We start from the raw sequence: 20,574 nt of genomic DNA on the forward strand, positions 1-20,574 counted from the left end.
GCTACATTTTTTCAGCCTATCCTTCAGGGAGCAGCAGACAGAGCTGTTTTTAAGCAGCTTCACTCTCCTTCAAGGGAACCAAGGTGTCGTCCCAGAGCCCAGTCCCCTCTGGGTCACCTCATGTGTCCTACAGCTCAGCATGGTCTTCACTCCCACACCATCCACTGGTCTGGCCCAGCTCAGAGTTTCGAAGGAAACTGGAACACTGTTTTGAGTTGAAGTCTCCTGCCTGTTTCAGTGTCATGTGTTGCTGCTCTTTCTCCAGTCCATGCGAGGGACACGTCTAGACATGAAGCTCTGGGTTCTGCGTTTCACAGACAGTTGAATCTGCCATCTTGGTTCCCACTCCTGACTGTTATCTTGAGTCTGAAAGGAGAGGGTCCCTCTTGGAATCAGAGGCTCTGAGAACCATCAGGGGCCCGTGTGCCATCCTGGAGGCACCTATGGAAACAAATGTGTCCATGAGAGCATGAGGGGCAATACTGCAAAGGCTTTGGTGCCTGTCCCATGTCAGTAGAGATACAGACAGTACAAGGGTAATCCTGAATCATGAAACAAATGTAAGAAAATCAAATATCAGTCATTCCCAGATGGTTATGTTAATGCTTTCTTTATGTGTGTGTGTGCTCAGTCCTGTCTGACTCTTTGTGACCTCATGGACTGTAGCCCGCCAGACTCCTCTGTACATGGGATTTTCTCAAGAATACTGGGATGGGTTGCTATTTCTTTCTCCAAGAGATCTTCCTGACTCGGGGGTTGAACCCAGGTCTCCAGTGTCTCTTGCATTGCAAGCAGATTCTTTTTTTTTTTTTTTAATCTAAAATCCAGATTTTATTGTTTTTGCCAGAATTTTTACCTTTTTCCTTTTTTAAAACTTAATTTATTTTAATTGGAGGCCAATTGTTTTACAATATTGTGTTGTAATATTGTAAAAGGCGGACCCCTTCCAGGGCCTGAAACTGGGCTCTTGTCTAACACTCAGAAATGAATTTTCCAAGGAGACACATGTGCTGACAAAGCAAGAGATTTTATTGGGAAAGGGCACCCGGTTGGAGAGCAGTAAGGTAAGGGAACCCAGGAGAACTGCTCTGCTGCGTGGCTAGCAGTCTAGGGTTTTATTGTGATGGGATTAGTTTCTGAATAGTCTTTGGCCAATCATTCTAATTCAGTCTTTCCTGGTGGCGCATGCATCACTCAGCCAAGATGGATGCTAGCGAGAGGGATTCTGGGAAGTGGACGGACTTGCAGTGTCTCCTTTCAACCTTTCCCGAACTCTTCTGGTTGATGGTGGCTTATTAGTTCCATATTCCTTATCAGGATCTCCTGTCATAAAACAACTCATGCAAATGGTTACTATGGTGCCTGGCCAAGGTGGGCGGTTTCAATCAGTGTGCTTCTCCTAACAATTTTCCCCTGAGAGACTTCATACTCAAGATACTTGTTGGGAATTGGGGCAGATGTCTCTTCCTTCTGTAACTTCTTCCTGCTATGCATGGGCATAGGCCTGCCTAGCAGAGCAGAAGTTTCTCTCTACCAGATCTAAGTCAAGGTATTTTTTGCCTGGAACCAGCATTCACCCTTGTAATAACAGCAATTTAGTTTGAAACTGTTGGCTCCTCTCAGAGATGAAACAGACAGGGGCCAAACAGGAGACCTAACAGGATGGTCATCTCTGGTCCCCAGAAACAAAAGGCAACATTTGGGGTGAGGGTTACAGGGTTTGTGACCCTTTTTGATTGGTTGGTGGTGAGGCAATAGAGCTGTGCTCCAGAAATCTTGTGTTCAGTCTGAAGTTACCACCCTCCACCTGGGTGGGGGCTTAAAGACTGTTATGCATATTTCTTTGAGTAAGAACCAGGACTCTGTCTGGAGGCAGTACCAACCTTTGATTGTTTCTCCTGTTTCTGTATCCCCTCCCTTTCCTGATTAGCAATTGTTTGAATCCACCCTTTGGAACTCAGGGAATGTCAAGGAGGCTGAATGAAGCCTATATCCTACAGACAAGAAATGGAGAACACAGAACAGATCTCTACTCCAGAGCCCCACAGAGTTCTACTCAGTTTTAATTTAGGGAACTAGGCAGCTATGACTGTGATAACTTCTTGTCAAAATGGAGCATAGGACTGCCTCAGCTTGGAGTATAGACACTGAATTGGAACTATTTCTGAGTTCCAAGTTCTAGATCTGAGTCTTGTATGATTAAAATTTCAATCCCTTGGTCTGCCATTTTGCTGTAACAGACCCAATTAGAAGTAGTTGGAGGAGTGATAACTGGGATTTAGTAGACAAAATAAATCTCATTTCTTTTTGGAAGAATAGGCCTGAAACCCAGTCTGGACCTGGCACTTCAGGGAGACTTTTAGCCAGGTAGTCAGTTGCCTAGTTTTATAAAAAGTAAGGTTGCGTGAATTTAACTCAGATGACTATTATATCTACTACTGCGGGCAGGAATCCCTCAGAAGAAATGGAGTAGCCATCATGGTCAACAAAAGAGTCCGAAATGCAGTACTTGGATGCAATCTCAAAAACGACAGAATGATTTCTGTTCATTTCCAAAGCAAACCATTCAATATCACAGTAATCCAAGTCTATGCCCCAACCAGTAACGCTGAAGAAGCTGAAGTTGAACGGTTCTATGAAGTCCTACAAGACCTTTTAGAACTAACACCCAAAAAAGATATCCTTTTCATTATAGGGGACTGGAATGCAAAAGTAGGAAGTCAAGAAATACCTGGAGTAACAGGCAAATTTGGCCTTGGAATATGGAATGAAGCAGGGCAAAGACTAATAGAGTTTTGCCAAGAAAATGCACTGGTCATAGCAAACACCCTCTTCCAACAACACAAGAGAAGACTCTACACATGGACATCACCAGATGGTCAACACCAAAATTAGATTGATTATAGTCTTTGCAGCCAAAGATGGAGAAGCTCTATACAGTCAGCAAAAACAAGACTGGGAGCTGACTGTGGCTCAGATCATGAACTCCTTATTGCCAAATTCAGACTTATATTGATGAAAGTAGGGAAAACCACTAGACCATCCAGGTATGACCTAAATCAAATCCCTTATGATTATACAGCGGAAGTGAGAAATAGATTTAAGGGCCTAGATCTGATAGATAGAGTGCCTGATGAACTATGGACGGAGGTTCGTGACATTGTACAGGAGACAGGGATCAAGACCATCCCCATGGAAAAGAAATGCAAAAAAGCAAAATGGCTGTCTGGGGAGGCCTTACAAGTAGCTGTGAAAAGAAGACAAGTGAAAAGCAAAGGAGAAAAGGAAAGATATAAGCATGTGAATGCAGAGTTCCAAAGAATAGCAAGAAGAGATAAGAAAGCCTTCCTCAGCGATCAATGCAAAGAAATAGAGGAAAACTACAGAATGGGAAAGACTAGAGATCTCTTCAAGAAAATTAGAGATCCCAAGGGAACATTTCATGCAAAGATGGGCTCGATAAAGGACAGAAATGGTATGGACCTAACAGAAGCAGAAGATATTAAGAAGAGGTGGCAAGAATACACAGAAGAACTGTACAAAAAAGATCTTCATGACCCAGATAATCACGATGGTGTGCTCACTCACCTAGAGTCAGACATCCTGGAATGTAAGTCAAGTGGGCCTTAGAAAGCATCACTACGAACAAAGCTAGTGGAGGTGATGGAATTCCAGTGGAGCTCTTTCAAATCCTGAAAGATGATGCTGTGAAAGTGCTGCACTCAATATGCCAGCAAATGTGGAAAACTCAGCAGTGGCCACAGGACTGGAAAAGGTGAGTTTTCATTCCAATCCCAAAGAAAGGCAATGCCAAAGAATGTTCAAACTACAGCACAGTTGCACTCATCTCACACGCTAGTGAAGTAATGCTCAAAATTCTCCAAGCCAGGCTTCAGCAATACGTGAACCGTGAACTTCCAGATGTTCAAGCTGGTTTTAGAAAAGGAAGAGGAACCAGAGATCAAATTGCCAACATCCGCTGGATCATGGAAAAAGCAAGAGTTCCAGAAAAACATCTACTTCTGCCTTATTGACTATGCCAAAGCCTTTGACTGTGTGGATCACAATAAACTGTGGGAAATTCTGAAAGAGATGGGAATACCAGACCACCTGACCAGCCTCTTGAGAAATCTGTATGCAGGTCAGGAAGCAACAGTTAGAACTGGACATGGAACAACAGACTGGTTCCAAATAGGGGAAGGAGTACATGAAGGCTCTATATTGTCACCCTGCTTATTTAACTTATATGCAGAGTACATCATGAGAAACGCTGGGCTGGAAGAAGCACAAGCTGGAATCAAGATTGCCAGGAGAAATATCAATAACCTCAGATATGCCGATGACACCACCCTTATGGCAGAAAGTGAAGAGGAACTAAAAAGCCTCTTGATGAAGGTAAAAGAGGAGACTGAAAAGGTTAGCTTAAAACTCAACATTCAGAAAACAAAGATCATGGCATCTGGTCCCATCACTTCATGGGAAATAGATGGGGAAACAGTGGAAACAGTGTCAGACTTTATTTTTGGGGGGCTCCAAAATCACTGCAGATGGTGACTGCAGCCATGAAATTAGAAGACGCTTGCTCCTTGAAAAGAAAGTTATGACCAACCTAGATAGCATATTCAAAAGCAGAGACATTACTTTGCCAACAAAGATCTGTCTAGTCAAGGCTATGGTTTTTCCAGTGGTCATGTATGGATGTGAGAGTTGGACTGTGAAGAAGGCTGAGCGCCAAAGAATCGATGATTTTGAACTGTGGTGTTGGAGAAGACTCTTGAGAGTCCCCTGGACTGCAAGGAGATCCAACCAATCCATTCTGAAGGAGATCTGCCCTGGGATTTCTTTGGAAGGAATGATGCTAAAGCTGAAACTCCAGTACTTTGGCTACCTCATGCGAAGAGTTGACTCACTGGAAAAGACTCTGATGCTGGGAGGGATTGGGGGCAGGAGGAGAAGGGGATGACAGAGGATGAGATGGCTGGATGGCATCACTGACTCGATGGATGTGGGTCTGAGTGAACTCTGGGAGTTGGTGATGGACAGGGAGGCCTGGCGTGCTGTGATTCATGGGGTCACAAAGTGTCGGACACGACTGAGCGACTGAACTGAACTGAACTGAAGGTTGCAGTTACTAGCTTCCAGCAGACATTGTTTTGAGAATGGTGGCATCCGAGCCTGACATGACTCAGGAAACTCAAGTGTTTATCAACACAAGGTCTAACCTGAAAGTACACCCATAGCATCACCTACTTATTTCCCAGGATATCTGAATCATAGCTACTCTATTTTGACTTTTAATTGTAAACTTTTCCTTAATAGCCAAAGCAGGTTTCACCGTTAATGACATCAGTGTTTCTCTAGGTATAAGAAGATGCAAGAATTGGGATTCATAAAATCTTCTCCTGAAAAGATTTAACTATTTGAAAGCCTGTTCTGCCAGTTTTTCCCAGAGCACAGAGTGCCTCATTCCTGGTTTTCACCCTGAACTCCTTTCAGGGGCGTTGAAAGCCAGCAGTTGCAGCAGCCACAATTTAATCTTTGTAGATGTAGATGGCAAGTGTCAGTCTTCAGTTGGCAGAGCCCCTTTTTGCTCATAAACTTGACCATGATTTTGAGGGGGACATTTCAAGACTATTTTATCCCATGGTGCTGAGAATGTCCATTCTCAGGTTTGGCAAAGATTTTGTTGACAGGCCACTCAATGTGCTGTTACTGGACTAGGCCATAAAACAGCATCCAAAATTCTCTGGACCACCTGTCATACTAGCCTCTTGGTCCAGGAAAATATTCCCTCTTGTTGCTTCTCATATCTAGAGTTACACTGTTACCATCATCTGTCTCGTAAGGCAATGGCACCCCACTCCAGTACTCTTGCCTGGAAAATCCCATGGACCGAGGAGCCTGGTAGGCTGCAGTCCATGGGGTCACTGAGAGTCGGACACGACTGAGAGACTTCACTTTCACTTTTCACTTTCATGTAGTGGAGAAGGAAATGGCAACTCACTCCAGTATTCTTGCCTGGAGAATCCCAGGGACAGGGGAGCCTGGTGGGCTGCTATCTATGGGGTCACACAGAGTCGGACATGACTGAAGTGACTTAGCATAGCATAGCATAGCATTATTCTATTAGAGGCCTCAGACACACATTTGACAGTGTAAGAAACAGCAATTTTGTAAAACAGGTGAAATACAAATAACATAGCCAGCAGTATTATTAAAGTCACAAGTAAGACTTAAGTTAAGAGCTTCTATTAGACGTAGCCGTATATCTCAGGTCATCTGACTTAGTCTGCTCTGTAGAATCTTTATCTTCCAGGGAAATTATATATTGGCACCATCTATAAGGCACATAGCCCAGTTTTCTAGTGTTACTAGACTAATTGTCCTTAGTATGATTTAATTGTTTCCAACACAGAGGAGACTTTAAACCTAAATTATCATAGCCTGGTGTTATCTATATAAATCCATCCCATAATTGTGGGAGATTTTTTCCTCCTTTGCTGAAACTTTTCTGGTTTCTCTGATTGAGCTTGAGTAATAGAAAAAAGCTCAAATTTATGGCCAGAGTCAGAGCAGGCATTATTAATTGGCCCAGTGAGGGGATCCCATCTAGTAATATCACAGTGACCTGAATATGACTATAATTTTTTTTTTTAAAGTAAAATTTCTCAGGGCCAACCAGTTAGAGTCTTGTAGTAGAGAAATTTACCAAGGTAACCCAGAACTAGACATAGGTAATTGGCTACAAACCCAACAATTGAATTTATTTCTAAAACTAGCATAGAATCAGGCCTATGATAGAAAAGGTCTTTGATTTATATGCAAAGGTCTAAGAAGTCAAGAAAACATAAATGATCATACGAATCAGGTCCAGCATCTTGGGCAAGCTGTCTACCTCTGATGTCGTTGTCTTCTCATCCTAGTGTAGTGTAGTTTCTCCTGCTTGAGCATCATTTTAAAGTGAGATCAGGTCAGCTGTCTTCTCTGTAGACCAATCCAGTGTAGGGGCCTTTAGAAGTGGGAATTAATCTAAGAGTTAATTTCCCTTCAGTTTCCTTGTGCATGAGCTAGTTAAGAGTACCTGATTAAAAAGTCCTTCCATCCAGGTTGGAGACAGTCCCTTAAATTATGTCTTTTTCCAGTCCTGGTTGCAGGTCATGAGGCATCTGATCTTCATCCAAAGATAGATTACTGAGATAAGCTTCAGAAACAAACTTAGGATGTTCTTTAAGAATTCAATTAAATTTTACATTAATATCACATAACAGCAAAGAACGATCTAAAAGATGAGTCTTACTAGATGCAGACCTCCATTAACAAACTGGGATTTAACATTTTTTGAAAAATATCTTTTTCTCCCAAAAGTTAACCTCATTTTTATCAAATATAACCAAATTAAGGATAGTTTGTTTGCAAAATAGTTCTGTTCTCACTAATTTGGGTCTGATGATTTATATAACCATAATTGATTATAGACTTTTTATTTTGCTGAAATATTTATAGAGTCTCAGACTGAACTATTAAAATAAAACAGGGCTGGGAAACTCACACCAAAGGCTTATCACAGATTTTGCCTAACAAATCTGGGTGAATTCTTCCCTTTTTAAGGTCTCAAAAATTTCTTGAGATTTTTGTACCCATGAGATAACCTTCCTAACTCATTTGATAAACTTACTGGAAACCTAAGAATTTCCAATTTTTGGAGGAGTCAGATAGAGAGAAAATATAATTGTTTTGTTTATAACGTTTAATTTTACCAAAGTATTGTCACAATTAGTTTGAGAGGAAGGTTTTCCCTACTCCCTGAAAACCTAAGATTCAAACCAGTAATTTTTCAGATAGAAACCATAAAAGTTATAAGCATATTCGCTGGCTCATTCAGTCCTTTTGTTAACTTTTGTGAAGTCATCAGGTTTTCCATTAGAATACCAGGACATATCAGAATGTTAAGAACTTCATATAATTTCTAGGACATCTGTATTAGTAATTTTACCATACATCATAACGTGAGCGGATTTATTACTCATTTGATAATCTTTTTCATGTAATTTAACCAACGAAATAAACACAGTTTAATATCTCTCTTTGGGATGTTTCAGGGGCCCTCTGAAGCACCCCAAAGTTAGCTAGAGGTCAAAAGAACTTCAAAAGAATTCTATTTAGGAAGTTTTATTGAAAAGATCAATTAAAAGGGTTTAGAACATGTGGTCAGATTTAGTCAGTGTTGATGGGTGCATCATTTAGCTTGCTGATACGTCACAATAGGCCTAAATACCAAGGCTCAAGGTCTAGTGAAAGTCAGCTCCACCATCTTGGACCCCAGTTTTCTTATGGCTGTGTCATTTCTAACAAAATCCATTTATCTGACTAATTGTAATCCAATTTTAGAAAATCCTGATCATGCATAACTCTTTTTAGTAATTTTTCATACCTTTTTTTTTTTTTTTTTTACTGAAAACACACTTCCTACTTTCCTTTAGCAACCAAGAACTTACCTTTATATTAGCATTTTATAGATTGGTGAGCATAAATATCAGTGATAATTTCCAAAACACTTGCTTTCTTAGAACATTTTAGGATGGCACCAAACATTATTCATTTATAGTCCCAAATCTCTTTAGTTTCTCTGTAAAAGGAAATTAGTGTTTAGTAGTAAATGTTTCAAAATCTTTATTTTATTTGGAAATAACCTAACTATTCAACAGACTTCCAACACTTAGCACACTTGGCACAACCCTTAGAAATTTAAGTTACACCAATCTGGAGAGACTATTTTAGACAGATAATTCTAAAGAATAATTATTCTTAATAGAGTTTATATAAAAGCTCATATCTCATTTACATTTTTTTAGACGTTTCTTCACTCAAGGTAATTTCCTTATTGATAAACTTGTAACAGATATAATATTTAACTTATATTAAACCTAGGTACAATGAAAATATTCTACTTAATGTTAATTACTCTAAGACATATCTATATTAGATAGGTCAACAAACAAACATTAATATCAGGTATTTAATCTGAATATTTCCCAGTTCAATTAACCTGGAATTTATTGTTTAATTTAGAATTATTTGATTTGTAAGCACTTACCTTTTTTTAAGCCAAATAAATAGAGTTTATTTACAAATTAACCTCAAAAATATTACCCAGAGACAAAGACATACCAAGACATATTTAGGCAGACACAGTGCAAGATCTAGCTTCATTTTCTAAGTTTAGTCATGAATTAGATATTACAATATAGAATTTACTAGTTTATAAAAAAACAGTTGAAATAAATAAAAAATTTAAAGTCTTTTTCTCCTTTTCCCTCAGTATCAGGAGTTAGAGATGGTCTAGATAAGTGTTCCTGAGAGTCCTGGTCTCAAGGCATATGGAAAGAAAATCAAGTTCTAACAAAATGGCGGCAGGTCTAAACCAAATGGTGGCCAGACAAAGCAAAACGGCCATCAAAAATCACAACACAGAACAGAGTTAAAACACACACATATAAACCTGGCAGTCCTCATCAGACACTCCCTTAAATACAAGAATACAGTCTCTCAGAAAACCTCCTATAGAGACACAGAACTTCAGATCTAAGTACTAACAGCTTCAAAGATTTCAAAGGGAGGAAAGGAAGCCAGGTTGAAAGAAGGGGGAGAAGGCGGGAGAGGGGGCAAAAGTGGTGGCCTTACAGACGTCTCCTGCCACCCACAGATACCCAGGCATTACGGGACTTTACCCTGGGCCTCCAGCGAAGGGAGGACTGGAACTCGGCACTACCAGAAATCAGACCAGACCAGAACCAGAATTCGAGTTCTCTACCAAGAAGAGGCAATCAGTCTCCAATCCTCAGCTCAGGCTGAGGGCCCTCCGACCAGATTCCTGCATCCAGGACCGGGGGACTAGAAAAACGGGGAAGGATAGGAAGGTTTAAGGAGAGGAAAGAGAGAGGGAAGGGGAGAGAGATCAATAAAATCTCTTGTTCCTTACCGGTCGGGGCACTCTGGCCAGTTGTCTGCGTCAGGAGGAGACCAGGGACAAAAGGGTCCCAGTTGCAGCCGCTGGGTCTGGTCCATTGACAGGCAAGCTGGCCCCTGAGTACCCGGAGTGGTCAGGTTGTCAGTCTCAGTGAAGAAGAGTCCCGCCAGAGTCGCCATTTGTTGCAGGAAGGTGGACCCCTTCCAGGGCCCGAAACTGGGCTCTTGTCTAACACTCAGAAATGAATTGTCTGGGGAGACACATGTGCTGACAAAGCAAGAGATTTTATTGGAAAGGGCACCCGGGTGGAGCACAGTAGTGTAAGGGAACCCAGGAGGACTGCTCTGCTGAGTGGCTTGCAGTCTCAGGTTTTATTGTGATGGGATTAGTTTCTGGGTGGTCTTTGGCCAATCATTCTAATTCAGAGTCTTTCAAACTGGTGGTGCCACGCATCGCTCAGCTAAGATGGATGCTAGCGAGAGGGATTCTGGGAAGTAGACGGACACGCGGTGTCTCCTTTCGGCCTTTCCCGAACTCTTCTGGTTGGTGGTGGCTTATTAGTTCCATATTCCTTATCAGGATCTCCTGTCATAAAACAATTCATGCAAATGGTTACTATGGTGCCTGGCCAGGGTGGGCGGTTTCAATCAGTGTGCTTCCCCTAACAACTGCAGTGGTTTTTGCCATATATTGACATGAATTAGCCACGGGTGTACATGTGTCCCCCATCTCAAACCCCCCTCCCACCTCCCTTCCCATCCCATCCCTCTGGGTTGTCCCAGTGAATCGACTTTGAGTGCCCCGTTTCATGCATTGAACTTGGACTGGTCATCTATTATACATATGGTAATATACATGTTTCAATGCTGTTGTCAAATCATCCCACCCTTGCCTTATCCCACAGAGTCCAAAAGTCTGTTCTTTATATCTGTGTCTCTTTTCTGTCTCGCGTATAGGGTCATCGTTACCATCTTTCTAAATTTCATATATATATGTTAATATACTGTATTGGTGTTTTTCTTTCTGACTTACTTCACTCTGTTTAATAGGCTCCAGTTTCATCCACCTCATTAGAACTGATTCAAATGCATTCTTTTTAATAGATGAGTAATATTTCATTGTGTATATGTACCACAACTTTCTAATCCATTCGTCTGCCGATGGACATCTAGGTTGCTTCCATGTCCTAGCTTTTGTAAACAGGGCTGTGATGAACATTGGGGTACACGTGTCTTTTTCAATTCTGGTTTTCTTTGTGTGTATGCCCAGCAGTGGGATTGCTGAGTTTTATAGAAGTTCTATTTCCAGTTTTTTAAGGACTCTCCACACTGTTCGCCATAGTGGCTGTACTAGTTTGCATTTCTACCAACAGTGTAAGACGGCTCCCTTTTCTCCACATACTCTCCAGTATTTACTATTTGTAGACTTTTTGGTAGCAGTGCAGGCAGATTCTTTACCCACTGAGCTAATGTTTTCTTTGGGATCTATTAAATTCTTTCCTAATTTCTTCTTCTGCTTTGGTTTCTCTCTATTACTTTTGTCTTAAGTCTGTCTGTTGAGCGGTTCAGCTCTGGGGTAGGGGCAGCCTCCAATTCCATCCTGCTTCCTTTGTTGCTGTTGGGTGTAGTGTTTTATGTAGAGCAATTTGGTAAAGGAAACCCATAGTCTTATTCAGATCATCTTTCTCTCTCTCTCTCTTTTTTATTTTTATTTTTTTGGCTGCACTGTGCAGCTTGTGAGATCTTATTTCTCTAACCATGGGCCGAATGTGGGCTACAACACTGAAAGTTCTGAGTCCTAACACCAAGGAGCTCCTCAGATCCTCTTTGGCTTGCTGATTTTTACCCCTCTCATCTGCTGAGAAAAGATTATCAAAATCTTCCAACTGTGGTGCAGAACTATTTCCCCCTTCAGTTCTATAAATTTTGCTTTATGTGTTTAGGAGATCTATTACCGGACACATACGCATTTAAGATGGTCATCTCTTTCTCATGAATCAACTATTTATCTTAATGAAAGATCTCTCTCTTTTATCTTTTTGGCCTTAAAGTCTATTTTATCTGATATCTGATAGTCACTCTTACCTTCTTATGCTTCTATTTCATGGCATTCCCACCCCCATCCATTCATTTTCAATCTATTTGTGTCTTATATTTAAAGTGTATCTCTCACAAATAGCATATGGTTAGTAAAAGAGTTCCAGAAAAACATCTACTTTTGCTTTATTGACTATGCCAAAGCCTTTGACTATGTGGATCACAACAAATTGTGGAAAATTCTTCAAGAGATGGGAATACTAGACCACCTGACCTGCCTCCTGAGAAGTCTGTATGCAGATCAAGAAACAACAGTTACAACCGAACATGGAACAACAGACTGGTCCCAAATTGGGAAAGGAGTACATCAAGGCTATATCTTATCACCCTGCTTATTTAACTTATAAGAAGAGTACATCATGCAAAATGCCAGACTGGATGAAGCACAAGCTGGAATCAAGATTGCTGGGAGAAATATCAATAACCTCAGAAGTGCAGATGACACCACCCTTATGGCAGAAAATGAAGAGGAACTAAAGAGCCTCTTGATGAAAGTTAAAGAGGAGATTGAAAAAATTGGCTTAAAACTCAACATTCAAAAAGCTAAGATCATGACATCCGGTCCCATCACTTCATGGCAAATAGATGGGGAAATGATGGAAACCATGACAGACTTTATTTTCTTGGGCTCCAAAATCACTGCAGATGGTGACAGCAACCATGAAATTAAAAGATGCTTGTTCCTTGGAAGAAAAGCTATGATAAATCTACACAGCATATTAAAAAGCAGAGACCTTACTTTGCTGACAAAAGTCTGTCTAGTCAAAGCAATGGTTTTCCCAGTAGTCATGTATGGATGTGAAAGTTGGACTATAAAGAAGGTTGAGCACCTTCTTTTGAATTGTGGTGTTGTGAGAGTCCCTTGGACTGCAAGGAGATCAAACCAGTCAATCCTAAAGGAAATCAGGCTGAATATTCATTGAAAGGACTGTTGCTGAAGCTGAAACTCCAATGATTTGGCTACCTGATGCAAAGAACTGACTCACTGGAAAAGACCCTGATGCTGGGAAAGATTGAAGTCAGGAAGAGAAGGGGAAGACAGAGGATGAAATGTTTGGATTGTTAGTTCCGTGTTCCTTCCCAGGACCTCCTATCTTAACATAACTCAGGTAGATGGTTACTACTACGTGGTGCCTGGCCAGGGTGGCCGGTTCCAGTCAGTGTTTCCCCTAACAGAGCCAGAACCCCCAGTGGCAGCTACTACTGCCCTGGTCCCCCATGTGCTGGCCTCACGTGGCAGAGTCACTTCTCCAGTTCTGAAAGCCAGGAGTCCAAGACCAAGATGTCGGCAGGGCTAGTTCCTTCTCAGGCTGTGGAGGAGGTGCCTCCAGGTCTCTCACTGAGCCTCCAGTCCCCTGGGACTCCTTGGCTTTGTCGATTTAGAAAAAATTGCACAACGTGAGAGCTGTGAGTGAAGTTATATTTGGGGTGAGATGAGGAGTACAGCCTAGGAGCCGGCACTTCAGAGAGCTCTGAGAAACTGCTCCAAAGAGGTTGAGGGAGGGGAAGGTCAATATATATGCGATTTTGGTGAAGGGGGAGTTCATGTTATCAAGCACTTATCTTTGCAAAAAAGTTTTCTGCAAGTCACAAGGAGCTGATGTCACCACAAAGGGATGTAGTGCTTTGCTAGTTCTGAGGATAGGGCTCACAAAATACCTAACTATCCGAAGACCTGTTCTGCCAGTTTTTCCCAGAGCCCAGAGCGCCTCATTCCTGCTCTCCACCCTGAAATCCCTTCAGGGTGTGTTGAAGGTCAGCAGCTGCAGCAGCACATGGCTCAGTCCTTGCAGAGGTTGATGGCAAGTGCCAGGGTGTCGTTGACAGCTTGTGAGAAGCATCACCCTGTCTTCCGCTTCATCTTCACATGACACCTCCCCATGTGGTGTGCCTGTGTCCACATGTCCCCTGTTTATAAGGACACCAGTCCTATTGGACTAAGGGCCTGACTCCAGTGTGACTTCACTTTAACCCAACCATTCACTGTCTGCAATGACCCTGTTACCTAATAAGGTCACATTTACAGGTCCTGGGGGTTAGGACCTCAACACATGAATTTTTTAGGAGACAAGATTCAACCCATAACAACTTCCCCCATCAGTAATATTAAGTGAAGAGTGCTGTCCAGTCCAGATTCCCTGGCCTCGGGCCACCTGAAACATGCCTGGCACGTAGCAGTATTTGGTCAAATGCGTGAATCATCATTTTTGTCTTATGAGGATTTCTGGTGAAAAATGCAGTAAAAAGCTGAGGACATTCCAGCTTGTTTTCAAACTTTAAGTCAGTAAATACTTAAGGCCAACCAGTAAAAAACAGCAGGCTTGTTCCGGTGCCAGGGATAGTGAGGTGAAAATGAGACATCTGTTCCCTTGGAGATTAGCCCCTGGCCTGAGATATTTTGTCTTCACCTTTATTTTACTCAACTGTGACCCATGAATGTATCCTTCATTCAGAGTCTAGAAATAGGAGCTGATCACCAATGGGGCAGCTGCTTATACAATATTCCTTTCTTTCTGTAAACAGATCCTGGGTTTTAGGCCTGGCAGGGATTAACCCTGCTAAGACATTTCCCAGCCGTGCAAAAGTAGTCATTTGCTTTCCAGAGAGCTCTTTAAATAGAGAGGGTCTGCTAATGTTCAAGTTGTGATCAGACTTCCCTTCCTTTTTAGGGCTGGATAATATTCCATTGTATAAATAGACCACATTTTTTTTATCCCAGTGGTCATCCATAGATGGACACTTGGGTTGTTTCCATATTTTGGTTCTTGTGAATAAATCTGCCATGAACCCAGGAACATGAGTTTTCAGCTGTTGACTAAAAAGATCCACAATGTGAGAGTTGAGAGATCAGTTTTATTTGGGGCAAAATGATGACTGCAGCCTGGGACACCACACCTCAGGTAGCCCTGAGAGACTGTTCCAAAGAGGTAGTGGGGGAAGGTAAATAAATAAGATTTTGGGAGGGATTTCAGTGTAATCAGTATTTACTTTACAAAAGGTTTTCTGCTAGTCATGAGGGGTAGATGTCACCACGAAGGGGTTTAGTTCTTTTTTCAGATATGAAGAGATGCAAAGATTGATCATGAAATCAGTTCCTGAAAATATCTAACCATCTAAAGACCTTTCCACCAGGTTCCCTGGATCATGGAGTGCCCCACTCTCCACCCTGAACTGTCTTCAGGGCGTGCCGCAGGTCAGCAGCTGCAGCAGCGCAGGATTCAATCTCTGCAGAGGCAGATGGCAAGTACCAATTTGTAGCTGACACAAACATCACTTCCAGGCTCCCAATCATTCTTGGTCTTTTAAAAAAGTATTTGCTTATTTATTTATTTGGCTCCTCAATTAAAAGACATTCCTTGGAAGAAAAGCTATGACAAACCCAGACAGTGTATTAAAAAGCAGAGACATTACTTTGACGACAAAGGTCCATGTGGTCAAATGGTTTTTCCAGTAGTCATGTATGGATGTGAGAGTTCGACTGTGAAGAAAGCTGAGTGCTGAAGAATTGATGCCTTTGAACTGTGGTGTTGGAGAAGACTCTTGAGAGTCCCTTGGACTGCAGGGAAATCAAACCAGTCTATCCTAAAGGAAATCAACCCTGAATATTCATTGGAAGGGACTGATGCTGGAGCTGAAGCTCCAATCCTTTGGCCACCTGATGCGAAAAGCCAACTCATTAGAAAAGACCCTGATGCTGGGAAAGATTGAAGGCAGGAGGAGAAGGGGACGACACAGGACGAGATGGTTGTATGGTATCATCAACTCAATGGACGTGAGTTTGAGCAAGCTCTGGGAGTTGGTGATGGACAGAGAAGCCTGGGGTGCTGCAGTCAATGGAGTCGCAAAGAGTCGGACACGACTGAGCGACTGAACAACAGTTTATTTGGCTGCACTGAGCTGCAGTGATCTGCACGCAGGACCTTCAGTTGTGGCATTCGATCTTCAGTTGTTTGCATCTTTACTGCATGTGGTGGGGACTCTGTGCTGTCCTGGGCCAGGTGGCCCCCTCCCCAGGGCAGGATGGTGACTCAGTCTCCGTGCAGCACTGTCCGCACTGAGCCTGGGGCAGCCACACACCTGTGCTTAGGAGACACTTTTAGATTGACTGGTTCACCAGCCATAACCCCCCTTTTCTCTCAGTTTCCTGTTTGCTGTAAAGCTGTACCCTGTGTAGAAAACTTACTTGCCCTTTGGATATCAGAAGCTCTATACTTCCCCCAGATTAACTCCTATGACATCTAAAATGTTCTTCTATCCATTAATAGATATGACCTCCTTAAAAGATGTAGATAGGTCTTCCCTGGTGGTTCAGTGGTTAAGAATCCACCTTGCAATGCGGAGGATGCAGGTTCAATCCCACCCCTAGTTGGGGAACTCAGATCCCATGTGTAACTGGTCAGCTAAGCCCAGGCACCACAACTACTGAGCCCACAGGCCACAACTAGAGAGTCTATGTGATGCAATGAAAGGTCCCACATGATGTCACGAAGATCCCACGCGCCACAACTGAGACCCGTCACAGGCAAATAAACAGCACAGACACTGTGGTGATCACCATCAAATTCCCTGGCGAGTCTCTGGTCACTTTGAACATCAGCCAGCTCCACACGGGGATCTGTGACCAGAGACTGGAGGTGACTCCCTATCTCCTCTCCACCCCCCAACCAGTTGTAACTGTGAAACATAAAGTATTTCATTCTGACGGGTCGAAGGGAAGAGCTCTTCTGATCCAGCCGTGCTCTGTTCAGAGTGCACGCAGGAGGGGCAGTACTAGGGCAGCACCTTGTATGCAGTAGGTGCTCAGTAAATACTTTACTTTAGAAAAAAAAGCTTTTGTTTATTTATTTGGTTGCACCAGGTCTTAGTTGTGTGCGGCATGCCAGATCTTAGTTCCCTGACCAGGACTCGAACCCATGCCCTCTGCATAGGGAGCATGGAACATTAACCTCTGAACCACTAGGGAAGTCCCTATTGTACTTTTTTTTAAAGTACTTTTAAACTCTTCTGTTTAAAAGTTTCTTACGCTTTGATGATTGAGATTCACTCTTTGGTCCTAACGATGTTTAAAAAAATTGGCTTCCTGAAGGTGCTTATCCTTTATTTACATGGGTTGTTGTATCAAAGATCCCCGTGGTCTTTCGGTCATTACACACAGAGCTTAATCTGCATCATGGCACATTGTAGTATAGAGTGGAAACAGGCCTGGAAGGTCAGTGTCATATGTCCCCCCTCCTGTGCCCTGCCCTGTACAAGCTGTCACCACCTGGACAGTGCATCTCTAGCCATTTGCCCTTTCAAGTCCCCCTTGACCACTTTTCAAATGCACAGCTAGGGGCACCTTTACAGGCGTATAATCAGGTCCCCCTGGACATCTCCAGCCAGCCTCTCCCCTCTCCCTGGACTCCCAGGCCCAGGTTGAGGGCTACCTGGAGGCATGCCAAGAGCTCTACAGACACTTTCTCAGGAAACTTCAAGGTTGGTGACATTCTCAGGAGCAGGGATGTGCTGACTTTTTAAAAAATATTAAATATTTGGCAGCGCTGTGTGTTAGTTGTGGCATGTGGCATCTTAGAGCTTCATGTGGCATTCAGGATCTTTAGTTGTGGCATGAGAACTCTCAGCTGCAGCATGAGGAATCTTAGTTCCCTGACCAAGCCCACTGCCTCGGGAGCACGAAATCTTAGCCGCTGGACCACCAGGGAAGTCTTGGGACTGTGCGGACTTTCAACAAGAATATTAAGTTATGGGTGGTGCAGTGGGCGTGTCATTTTCAAAGTGGAATTCACATTGCCAATGCTAGAATTAGTTTCAAAGTTGTTTGTTTTGAATAATCATTAGCCTTGTATTTTAGGTACCATGCTGCAGGTGTCCCTTTAGGGTTATGTGAATATACCCCTTTGCCTGAAGTGCCATAAACACTGTTTTAGCTTTGAAGCATCTAATAGGACAGTTACTTCCAAGTTCCTGGGATCTAGCGAATTTCACATGTCCTTGAAGAAAGCATGTGCTTAGTCGTTCGGTTGTGTCCCACTCTTTGCGACCCCATGGACTGTAGATTGCCAGGCTCCTCTGTCCATGGGCTTTTCCAGGCAAGAATACTGCAGTGGATTGCCATTCCCTTCTCCAGTGGATCTTTCCAACCCAGGGACTGAACCCAGGTCTCGTACATTGAAGATGGATTCTTTATCACCTGAGTCAACAAAACATAGCAGCTGCTGAGTAGAGCTGTGAGTCTAAATCCCTGGAGAACTCCTGCCTGGGGCCGTCCTGCACTTAGGAGCCATTTCTGGGGCTGATTGGGCTTCCCTGGTGGCTCAGGAAAGCATCTCTTATGTCTCCTGCATTGGCAGGCAGGTTCTTTACCTGGGAAGCACACGTACCATACTGATATTAATGAATCATTTAAAAATTTTTGCCTGAAGATAGCCCTTTTCTTTGGGTGTATGTGTGAAGCGGAGCTGATGCTGTTCCTCCCGAGGGGGCCGTGGCCTCCTGTGCTCTCTGGCAGCTGCTGGGTGGGGGGGTGGAGTGGGGAGGTTGTCCCCGGAGCACTGTGCCTTGCAACACGGCAGATCTGCTCTGAGCCCAGGCTCTCTCTTTCTAAAATTACATGCCAGCCTATTGGATATGTTTTTGTATATTTGCAAACAATCGTGTGTTATTCCTTGTGCTCCACTTGTGAAGAGTTTTTAAACCTAGATACTAAAATCGTCTTGTGCTGAACACGTGAGCATTACCGTGTTCAAGTGCGTGTTGCAAGTCCCTGTCGCGACTTTGTCTGTCGCAGCCTGTTTCTAAGTCCTTGTTCCATCCTTTCCTGAGGTGTTGGCATCTGTGATGCGGATTCCTGTCACTGCGATGGGGTGGGACCACTTCGCTTTGACCTGGAGGATGGCAGTTCTGGAGGAGTCGGGGATGCCAAGAGCCCCGCCCAGGAAGGCGGGGCCGGGGAAGTGGGTGGGGCTCTATCTCATCTAGTTCTGAGAGGTGTGTGGAGGAGGGCACGCCAAGAGCCCCGCCCAGGAAGGCGGAGCGAGGGCGGGCCCGGGTGGTGGGCGGGGCTCCGCCTCACCTTGTTCCGCTTGGTTTCAGCCACGTGTCTAGAAAACCCCGAGCCTGTCTCAAGGTTGAACGGGTTTTGAGTGCTGTCCTTTTGCCATGACAGGACCCCAGTCCCGAGACCTGAGGGACAGAATGAAGCCCCGAGCCCTGGAGACTGAGCCTGGCTGACTGGACGAGGTCCTGAGTTTTGCAGAGAAACGTGAACCTCAACTCGAAACAGAGGGAGGGCTGTCTACACTTGACGCGGGGGAGACCTTCCTAAGAGGGACTCTGGACCCTGCTCCCAGGAGGCCTGAGGTGGCCGGGCCGCAGCCAGTCCTGTGAGCTGAACCAGCAGCACGGGGACAGAACCCGGTGTTACCCCTCAGGTCATGCTTGGACTCAAGTCCCTGCATATCCCCACGGAGCACTCGGCTCTGAGGTGCAGGGGAGGAGGGCTCCCGGGTGTGTCACACACTGAAAACACCGGACAAACTCCGATGGGAAGCCCGCTGGGTGGTTTATAACTTGTGCTCTTGGCTTTGAATCCGATTCAGTCATAAGCGTCAGTCATTGGAACCCAGGCTTTATTATGTAACAAAACCAAAAAATCCCATCAAAACACAGCTAAAAAAACACGTTTTCCCGAGATTACATTCCCAAGAGAGGGTAATAATACGGTCAGAATAGATCCATCAATGCTGCTGGAAGAAGCATTGCCTTACATTACCGACGGGAGTGGTGTGTTTTTTTTAAACCTTAAAGTGCTTTAGCCAATAAAACAGAAGCAAGTGTTTGTGTCTGCAAGGCTGGCATGTCCTAAGGGACAGTGAGACCATGTCCCCGGTCCCTGCATATCCCCGGACGAAAGCCACTAAAGGTGCCACCCAGACCTGGGTGGGTGACCACCCCCCAGCAGCCAGGAAGGGCTGGTGGAGACTGAGCAGCTGTGCTGGGCCTGGCCAGCTTCCTGCCCTCCTCTTCCCGGCTGGGAAACCTCACAGCTCACAGGTTTGTCTTCTCTTGATTTTTAAGGGCTTGTAAGGGCCATTGCTCCTGTGTGTGTTCCTGTGACCATGATGGAATCCCCACTGAACCGGTTCTCAAGGTTGCTCCTCCATCAGTGCCAGAACAAAGGTCCAGGACCGCTGGAGCTCACCACCTGTGGCATGGGAGTGGGGAGCCTGTGCTTGGCCCTCCACAGGAATGTGCCTCCTCTGCCTCCGTATTGGGGCTCTGCCTGCCCTCTGCCTGCATGTTGCAGCCTCCCAGTTTCAGGAGCACCCAAGGGCCTCCCCACCGGCCAATGGAATGAGCCTGAGGGACAGCCATGGGAGCTCCAGGAGCTCAGCTACTTCTCAGCTGGGCTCATGGACCCCCAGGACCTGGAGGAAAGGCCTGTGGCTCCTGATGGGCCATGACTGGGGGGCCCAGCATGTGCGCTGGAGCACATGCCCTACCCCACAGCAG

This window comes from Bos indicus x Bos taurus, chromosome 16, assembly GCF_003369695.1.
Source record: "Bos indicus x Bos taurus breed Angus x Brahman F1 hybrid chromosome 16, Bos_hybrid_MaternalHap_v2.0, whole genome shotgun sequence".
Lineage (NCBI taxonomy): Eukaryota > Metazoa > Chordata > Mammalia > Artiodactyla > Bovidae > Bos > Bos indicus x Bos taurus.